The sequence below is a fragment of the Astatotilapia calliptera genome, chromosome 6, assembly GCF_900246225.1.
Source record: "Astatotilapia calliptera chromosome 6, fAstCal1.2, whole genome shotgun sequence".
NCBI lineage: Eukaryota > Metazoa > Chordata > Actinopteri > Cichliformes > Cichlidae > Astatotilapia > Astatotilapia calliptera.
The window spans coordinates 1,094,226-1,103,995 of NC_039307.1; positions in this window are offsets into that span (position 1 = coordinate 1,094,226).

Here is a 9,770-nt window from a genome sequence, read left to right on the forward strand (position 1 = left end):
GACGCCAGTGACGGTGGGGCTCAGTGATGAATTAGGTGAGTTGCATTCATGGCTGACTCATAGCAGAGTTTCCCCTGCTGTGGTCAGTGAAGGAAAAACCAGGGGAAAGTCAAATTTAAGAGAGCCATCTATGAACGTTTATCTGTCAAGTTAAACGGGACGAAAGGGGGTGTTTTATTGTTATTTTAACATGAGGATTATTATTGCACGAGAATCATGCAACAAGCATTGCATTGATCATCATTTATTGAAGTTTTTGATATTATACTAACATTTGTGTTCCAGTGATTGTTATAACCTCAGATTAATCTTCTATTTACAAGTGTTAGGATAATCGTATAATCTTTCTTTGCAGGTGTAACCATGATCATTTTTATACATATTGCAACTTGTTGCTCATTGTAGAGTTGTGCTCAAGTTAATGAGGGTTAAAAGCTACAGTCAGCGCGAATGTCTGACTGATCTATTGAGGGAAAAGGCTTTGAGCATAGAGGGCCGCACGCGCTTACATAACATTGATATCATGTTATTCTTTGTGATTTTTATTCAATTATGTCTTTAAGCTAAGTTTTAAATAGTGGCAGTTGATTAAACGACATTTATTAAAATATTAAATACCTGAGTCAGAACATCACACGCAGATCAACTTATCAATCTGGGAAACCTTGTAGCTGCCTAACCTTTTCTTTTAATGTTCTAGCTCCGTTGATTTGACACATGGGAATGTGTCAAAAAAGGGGGGGAAGTTGAGCTTTAACATCAAACAAGGATTATTTGAACATTTTTCTAACTTCATTTGTGTCTTTAATAACTTAGGAATGGTAAAGCTTAAGCTAATAGTAGCCCGAGAAGTTTCCGGACTTTTGTAGAGAATCAGTGAGAAGCATAGATCATTATTTCCATGTTTAAGCAGTAATCATTGAAATGAACTGAATTAATTAGACAACATTAATAAGTTTTAGATACATCTTGCAATTGTGCTTTTGATGAGTTGGCACTTAGTCTTTTGAAGGTCATAAGCTTCGTTCGGCGTGATGGTCCGGACTGATATTGTTATGATCCGGAGTATGCGACTCCGTGTTTGTTTAGTTTATTAGTATTCTGTGGTTTTGGTTACCTTGGGTGTTTATACTCTTCTGTTTCATGGTTCATGTTCCTATGTTCTGTGTCCCCCAGTCTGTGTTAAGTTGGTGTGTTATGTCATTGTGTGTATGTGTTTCCTGTTTTATTGTGAAGGTCTGCGTCTTATGTGAGTGTTTCAGTTTGTCTCCCTACTCTCGTCACGTGATCACTCCCAGCTGTGTTCCCACCTGTATGTAATCTCCCTGTGTTCTCTGAGTGTATTTAAGTTGTGTCTTCTGTCATAGTAATTGCTGGTTCGTCTGTGTTGTTTCCCCTCGGTCTCCCTGCGTCTTCCCGTATGTATTTCTCCGAACCTCCCTGCATCCTCGTTTCTGGTTTGTCTTATTAGTTTACCCAGTTTAGGTTTCCAGTTTCATGTTTTGTCGCCACCGTTGTTTGTACTTACCCACCTCTGTAAATAAACACTCACCTGCACCAGAGCTGCCGCCTTTTTGGTCCCTTTCTACAATTCCACACGGCTTGCCCCGGCAATCCGTGACAGTACGAACCAGCCACCATGGACCCAGCGGCAGTAAATCCGTCCGAGGAGCTCCGGGATGACGTTACATATAACGTGGAGACTCTCCTCGGGCTGTGGCTTGAGGACCCTCCAGAGGAGCTTCGCCGCGCCGTGGAAAGTCGGCTACAACGGCTCTTTTCCGGCCTTCCATGGCTTCTAACTTCACTTCCGGCACACACCCCACCTTCTCTCAGCCGCTCCTGCCTCGCTGCCCGACTCGCCGGATGTGATCTTGCCCGGCCCGTCGGAGCTGTCTGCGGGGAGGAAACGCAAATCACGCCGCCGGTGCGCCACCCCACAGCCGGATGTTCGGACTTCTAATTTCCACGGCTGTGGTGAGTGAGGACTCTGTGTCTTTTCCAGACTTTGTGACTGTTCATTCAGGGGCTGTGTTTTGTGTGGCGGATGTCAACGCGACCTGCTTATCGCCTGTGCAGCTACCGGCAGCCCAGTTAGCTCCCCCGCAGCCATTCTCAGCTCAGTTAGCTCCCCCGCAGCCATTCTCAGCTCAGTTAGCTCCCCCGCAGCCAGTGCTCCTCTCAGCTCAGTCTCCGGTGCCACCTTCAGTTCGGTCTCCGGTGCCACCTTCAGTTCGGTCTCCGGTGCCACCCTCAGTTCGGTCTCCGGTGCCACCCTCAGTTCGGTCTCCGGTGCCACCCTCAGTTCGGTCTCCAGTGCCTCCTTCAGTTCAGTCTCCAGTGCCGCCTGTAGCGCAGGCCCCAGTAGCTCCAGTGCCGCCCGTAGCGCAGGCCCCAGTAGCTCCAGTGCCGCCTGTAGCGCAGGCCCCAGTAGCTCCAGTGCCGCCTGTAGCGCAGGCCCCAGTAGCTCCAGTGCCCCCGCTACCCGTAGCTCTGGCTCCAGCATTACCGGTTCCACTCATTCACTCCATGCAGGGAGAAAATTTAAGGTCCAGTCAGGGAGTTTCTCGCGCTTTAGCTGCTTCAGGCACCGTTCTGCACTCCAGGGCTTCCCCAGAGGCTAGGTCTCGGTCCCCAGCTGATTCTGGACCCCTGAAGATTGAGCAGCCCTCAGAGACCAACTCCGTGTCTGTGCTGTCTGAGCAGGGCCAGTGCTCAGTACAGCACCCATTGCCTTCGTGTCTGCCAGAGGACTCCATGCCTGCTGGCTTTGTGATGGCTTCTGCTGGAGGGTCCAAGGGGCCCGTCCAGCCTTCATCTCGTGTCTCCGCTGGAGGGTCCGACGGACCGCTCCGGCCTTTGTTTCCTGTTTCAGCTGGAGGGCCCGAGGAGCCCGTCCAGCCTCCTGCCTCGTCAGCTGGAGGGCCTGAGGAGCCCGTCCAGCCTCCTGCCTCGTCAGCTGGAGGGCCCGAGGAGCCCTTCCAGCCTCCTGCCTCGTCAGCTGGAGGGCCCGAGGAGCCCGTCCAGCCAGCAGCCTCATCATCCTCGCCTGCTGCGGCCTCATCACCAGCTGCGGCCTCATCATCCTCGCCTGCTGCGGCCTCATCATCCTCGCCTGCTGCGGCCTCATCACCAGCTGTGGCCTCATCATCCTCGCCTGCTGCGGCCTCATCACCAGCTGCGGCCTCATCACCAGCGCCTGCTGCAGCATCACCAGCGCCTGCTGCAGCATCACCAGCGCCTGCTGCAGCTTCATCTTCAGTCTCGTCTGGTCCGGCTTCATCCGAGTCTTCATCCGAGTCTGGAATCTTCGTCCTCGTCTGGTCCGGCCTCATCCGAGTCTTCGTCCACATCTGGTCCGGCCTCATCCGAGTCTTCGTCCTCGTCTGGCCTCCGCCTGTGCTTCGCCTGGTCCGGCTCCGGCCTGTGCTTCGCCTGGTCCGGCTCCGGCCTGTGCTTCGCCTGGTCCGGCCCCGGCCTCTGCAGCCCCGCCTGGTCCGGCCCCGTCATCGCCTGCCTCCCCGCCTGGTCCTGTGCCCACTGGGCCTGGGCCAGAACGCTTGACACTGGAGCGCCGCTGCTGCCTTCCGCGCGGTCGGCCCCCTGAACTGCTCCGTCGTCTCCTTTGTCGTCGCCGCCGCTGCCTTCCGCGCGGCCGGCCCCCGGACCCTCTTCGCCTGAGTGGCCGCCGCTGCCTTCTGCGCGGCCAGGTAGGGAGAGGAAAAGTGTTCCGGTCCCCGAAGGGACGCGGAGGTGCACGGTCCTTCCCTTGGGCCCTCCCGCTACTCCACTGCCTGTTACGGCCACCAGGCACTAGGCGCCGTCCCCGGTACCGTACAGGGATCCAATCCTGGTCCTCATCCAGGTAGACCATTTTGTGTTGTCGTCTTGTGTTGTTTGTATTGTCTTGTCTGTGATGAAGCCTTTGTTATCTACTGATAAAGTTTTGTGTGGATGATGCAGCCTTTGGTATTATAGTTTAATAAATTTTGTTTGTTTGTGGTTGAAGAAAAGAACCTGTCCCTCCCGAAGGAGGAACAGGGCGTGCACGGGCCATCAACCCCGATGGTCCGCAGCCTCACATCCCTCTACCTCCATAATTGTTTTTAAATTTGAAAGGTAAGTATTTTCTTTTTTACAGGTTCGTCAAGGTAAGTATTTGTTTTTTTGCAGGTTCTGATTCACCGTGTCTGTTACTTGGTTTGGTGTTAATAAAGAATTTTCAATCCCAATTTGTTTTCTGTGTGGTCTTTTAATTTAGTTTTAACGTGTCTCTGATTTGAGCTTTTAAGGAAAACCAATAAAACATAAATTAAAACATGAAATAAAATCCCCCAAAATAACAAACTAAAACAACAAACTAACGTAAAATAGAAAAAATTAAATGAGTATGCCCTTGTCGCGACGTTTCGAAGGTGTTGCTTCTTCCTCAGGCGAGGGCATACTGAAGAGCTCTGTGTTTGAGCCTCCTATTTATACTCTCCCTCTGATCCCGCCTCCTTGGCTTTCTGTGGCTTTCTTATAATATCTTTTTTAGCTTATTGCTTTTTTCCAATTCTGCCAGACTTTTTGGCTCTCATTTTTCCCTTTTTCTTCCTTTCTTCTTTTCCAGTCTTTTCCCCTTTCCCCTTTGACTTTTCCCTTTTCATCATCCTTTTCTTTCCCTCTCCTGTCCTCTGCCCATTACCCTTCCTTTTGGTCTACATCTGTCCTCTTTCTCTTCCGAATTTTCATGTTGGAGTTGTTCACCACCAAGTTCGTTAGGCCGCTCACGCTCCTTTCACCAATGGAGTTCAAGTCCATGCTATGTGCTCCCCCAGGGGACGTCCCTGCATCATTAGCTGAGGCCCTGACCGCAGAAGAGAAGGTTTTACTGGTAGTTTGAGACCCCTTGCTGCAGGTTTGTATCTCTGGGCTGTTCTGTAATACCGAGACATTAGAGTATACACTTTTAGACAGATGAAGTGAATTGAACTTGGTCGTAATCACATTTTTCTGTGGATCGGATCTAATTTGTATCTCACTTCTATTTGCTCTATTTGTAGGTTTTTTCAAATTTGTAGTGGATTGGAACAAATCCTCATCAGTCTGAGGGGCCACAGGTCTAACTTCAAGTCCCCCAGGTCTCTCCCCCTCCCCCCCTAAAATCAATTCTGGATGTGAAGTTGAGAGGGGACAAAGAGGCTCGTGAGAAGGAGGCATTGGCACAGGGGGCCTTTCATCTGTTGGTTTTGGATCAAGAGTAAACTCAGTAGACCGCTGGTTGCTATCAGGGAGAACAGGGGAGATAACCCGGTTTGGCAAAATACTCCCGGTGGTATTAAATTGTGGTAGCGGTACATGGTCATCTAGTAAGGGAGTCGATTGTGAATCCCGGGTAGTGGGGTTCCTCATGATCCGAACCTCAGGATACAAGGAGGTTTGATTTAGTTTATTGACTTGACTCAGAGGTGGAAATTCCTCCTCATTTTCTAGGTCTAGTTCCTCCGGTGTTTCCTCTTCCACAGAATCTACAAGTGGTGAGGAAACAGAGATGTCTGAGCCCTCCCATTGTTCGATCAATAGGGACCTAGTAGCTCCCAGAGTATCTGTAGCTAATCTAGCTTTATAGCGTTTTATCATCCAGTTTGCTGCCACCTGAAAAGCTGTGTCATCCCATATTGTATATTGATATTCTAACACGATTTTAGCATAATGTTGTTGCAGTATGGAGAGGCTATTCTGTAGCCATGTCTGCGTGTTCAGATTTACTGCCTCCCTGAGTTCCTCCGTGGGGGAGGAAGGTCTAATGAATGCCGTAAGTTTTGTAATCTGTCTAGCCATTCCCTTAGGGGGAGTTTGAGTCAGAATAGCTTTATCAATGATGTTTTTGTGGTGTATGGCCTGCATTAGCTTGAAATAACTTTTTGCAGTCTGTCTAGCCTTCTACCTGGACAAGTTCACGGACACAACACCGAGAGAGACGGAAAAAGAACTGCTGAGGACCCAGGGTGGAATGGAGCCGAGGCCCAAACACAGGTGAGCCTCATTTACTGACTATGGACTTTTCCTACAGGTTCCAGCGGGCCCAATCCAACTTTCCAGCGAAGTTTAGGGGAGGCCCATCTGCTAGAAAACACCACAATAACTTTCAGAGGGAGAGGGGGGACATACAGGCTCACAACGTAACTGTAACTCTGTATATCAACCTTTAAGTGCAAATACTGGTGTGTGTGTGTGTGTGTGTGTGTGTGCGTGCACTTACCTGCTGTGTGTGTGTTAGTGATGGGTTTTCCGGCTATCCTGGAGCACTTCTGTTGTCTTTTGTACGTGTTTTGAGTTTTTATGTCCTTCTGAGTTTTTACCTGCTTCTGAGTTTTTACGTGTTTTCACGTGTTTTGGAGTTTGTACATGCTTCAGCGTTCGTACGTGATTTGAAGTTTGTATGTGCTTTGTCTCTAGGGGCCACCGTAAATATACTCTTATTTATTCAACTTCTGTTGTCTTTTGTACGTGTTTTGGAGTTTTTACGTGTTTTGGAGTTTGTACATGCTTCAGCGTTCGTACGTGATTTGAAGTTTGTATGTGCTTTGTCTCTAGGGGCCACCGTAAATATACTCTTATTTATTCAACTTCTGTTGTCTTTTGTACGTGTTTTGAGTTTTTATGTGCTTCTGAGTTTTTACGTGTTTTCACGTGTTTTGGAGTTTTTACGTGTTTTGGAGTTTGTACATGCTTCAGCGTTTGTACGTGATTTGAAGTTTGTATGTGCTTTGTCTCTAGGGGCCACCGTAAATATACTCTTATTTATTCAACTTCTGTTGTCTTTTGTACGTGTTTTGGAGTTTTTACGTGTTTTGGAGTTTGTACATGCTTCAGCGTTCGTACGTGATTTGAAGTTTGTATGTGCTTTGTCTCTAGGGGCCACCGTAAATATACTCTTATTTATTCAACTTCTGTTGTCTTTTGTACGTGTTTTGAGTTTTTATGTGCTTCTGAGTTTTTACGTGTTTTCACGTGTTTTGGAGTTTTTACGTGTTTTGGAGTTTGTACATGCTTCAGCGTTCGTACGTGATTTGAAGTTTGTATGTGCTTTGTCTCTAGGGGCCACCGTAAATATACTCTTATTTATTCACTCTACATAAAATGTAATAAACAAATCATATAAAAAAAAATCAACTATTCACAATTAAACTTTTAACTATTTAAATTTTCAGCTTTTTCCTTTTACAAATTTAAAGTGAAAACAACACAAAACACTGCAAACCACAACACAGTGCACTTACCTGCTGTTTGTGTGTGTGTGTGTGTGTGTGTGTGTGTGTGTGTGTGTGTGTATGCACTTACCTGCTGTGTGTGTGTTACCTGATTTTATTGTGTGTACTTACCCAATTTTTTTCTTTTTACTTACCAGATTCCACCAGCCATGGAGGATGTTGCTAGGGAGAACATGGATGGTTTGGCCACAGCATTTTTGAGTTCCTCCAGTGTTTCAGATTTCCTTACTGACCCAGAGATCCTCATTCCTCTGCAGGCCAGTACTATTGAAAATGCTCATGAGCAACTAGATGCTCAGTTTGATTTCGATGGCATCGTTATCGAACTGAAATTCCTGGAAAGGTTGAAGCTGTTGTTTTCAAAGTTCAACCTTTCTCTGTACCGGATCCAACAACTGCGCAATTCTTGGCATTTAATCAAGAAACATTTGGATCTCACCAAGTTTTCCATTCAAGGCCTGGAAGTGCTACACAAGGTTCGAGGCATCGACCTTATTGAGCTGGACGAAGGTTATAAATTGCATGTTGTTGCAATTCCCAGATCCCTTGTTAAGGTGGACAAAGCCTGTCAGTCCCCGGGATATTTTCTCACAGAAACCATTGAACTCATCAATGGTATGATGGTCAACTTTGTGAAGAGTCTTAGAACCCTCCCAGTGGGAGATCTTGATCGACCCTCTGTACAGAAGACAGTCCTGCAGAACAAAGGGTACATGAATGTCCTACCTCAGGATCAAGAGTTCGTGCTTTGTACTATTGATCAGTCCAAGGATTTGTTGCTTGAACATCCGACATTGGATCTCCATTTTTTTGTTTACAAGTTTGGCCAAAAGTCACATGAACCACTCATTTTATCCAAAATCACAGATTTCCAGAATATCGTTCGGTGTTCTCTGCATGTGGCGTGCAATGTGATTCCAGATGACACCAACACCCAATTTTTTTGGTCTAGAGCTGGTTTACAGTTGTTGGTTGGGCCAAGAGCAACACTTTTCACCGCCATGTCCATGCACGAGTGTGCAAACTTTCAGACAGTGCTGGATCAACATGAGCTGGATGTTGCTCCAGCTTTGGCTAAAATTGCCAGTCTGCCGTTTGTCACCTTTTGGCAGTTTTACGTGTCCAGTCCACACACCCACTATCAATCAACCTTCCGACACCCAGTAAGTGGGTTGATAGTGAATTGTGGGCTGAGCCACCCCAACTACCAGAAAGCTATTCACACACGTGCGGAGGATTACTACGTCCACATGCAGGACCTTGCCATCAAGTCCAAATGCAACTACCCCTTGCGCATTGAGATGGTCCAGGGGCTGGATGAAGAGCATTTAGGAGTACTGAAGGAACCCATTCCTGCTCACTCTTTCTTCCGGATTCCTAATATCCAAAGGTTATTGGAGAACGTCCCAATGCTCGTACCTTTCCAATGGAAGGAGGAAGAGTTAAGCCTCCAGTCTGTCCTTTCGCAGTGTCTAACCCACATGGTTGAGGAGCTCTGGCAGCTGGGCCAACAGCACGAGGGCAAAGGTGGGTTTCTGCCCACGTGGAGAGCCTTTCAGCTAGAAATAGCACTAGAAGAGGCATTCCATGGACACCCCTTGTCTAACGTTGACATTGTGTATTCCTCTGCCCTGGGCACAAGTTCTCGGCATGAATTCAGTGCCACACATGTCCGGGGCTTCATGGCGCTTGGCCCTGCAACTGGGCCAGCAATTGAGGACACACCTCCCCCTTTGTTACACTGGACCAAGGATCCCCTACAGGTTCTTCGAGTTCGCAGGGTGTTTTCCCTCACATGTAACATGGGGTGTGAGCCTGCCATAGTTGGTCCCTCACTTCTCCTCCTTCTGCTGCAAGATATTTTTCGGCGAAATGAAGAGATCCCCGTCGCTGCGCTCCAGGGAGCCAAGTGCCCTGAGAATTTGAAGGGACACGTCAACCTTTCCGCATTGGTTGAGAACCTCGCCATAAGGGACTCTTTTCCAACACCTTTCACCTTCTCCAGGGCCAGGGTGCTCATTGAAGATTGTGGCAAAGATGTTCAAGAATGCCTGAAGGCTGGCTTCGTTGAAATGAAGATCAGGTGGTTCCCCGACTTGAAATTTCGTGATCTCCGGGGAACCCGTAAGGCAACTTGGAACTTCGTTGATTTTGTTGAAGTCCACAACGATGACCAACAGCCTTCAGTGGAGGCACAGTCATCAGCCATGGTTGGAGATATTTCAATGGAGATGGAGCGACGTTCGCTTTGCTATGCCCGGAATCTTGACAGATACAAGGAACATGGCATGCCATGGTTGGTCGATGTACTGAAAAGGCTTCCAAAACAGATCGATCCTGAAACTCAGAAGAAAATTCTCGTTCTGGTGAGTTCAGTTGGCCTCCTGATGAACCGGGATTTCGTATCTTTTGAGAAAATCAAGGATCTGCTACTCGAGCTAAAGGTCAGTCAAGCGGACCTTCAGAAATGTAAGATTCTGTCTACATCTCCATGTCAGCGTACGTTTGGATTCC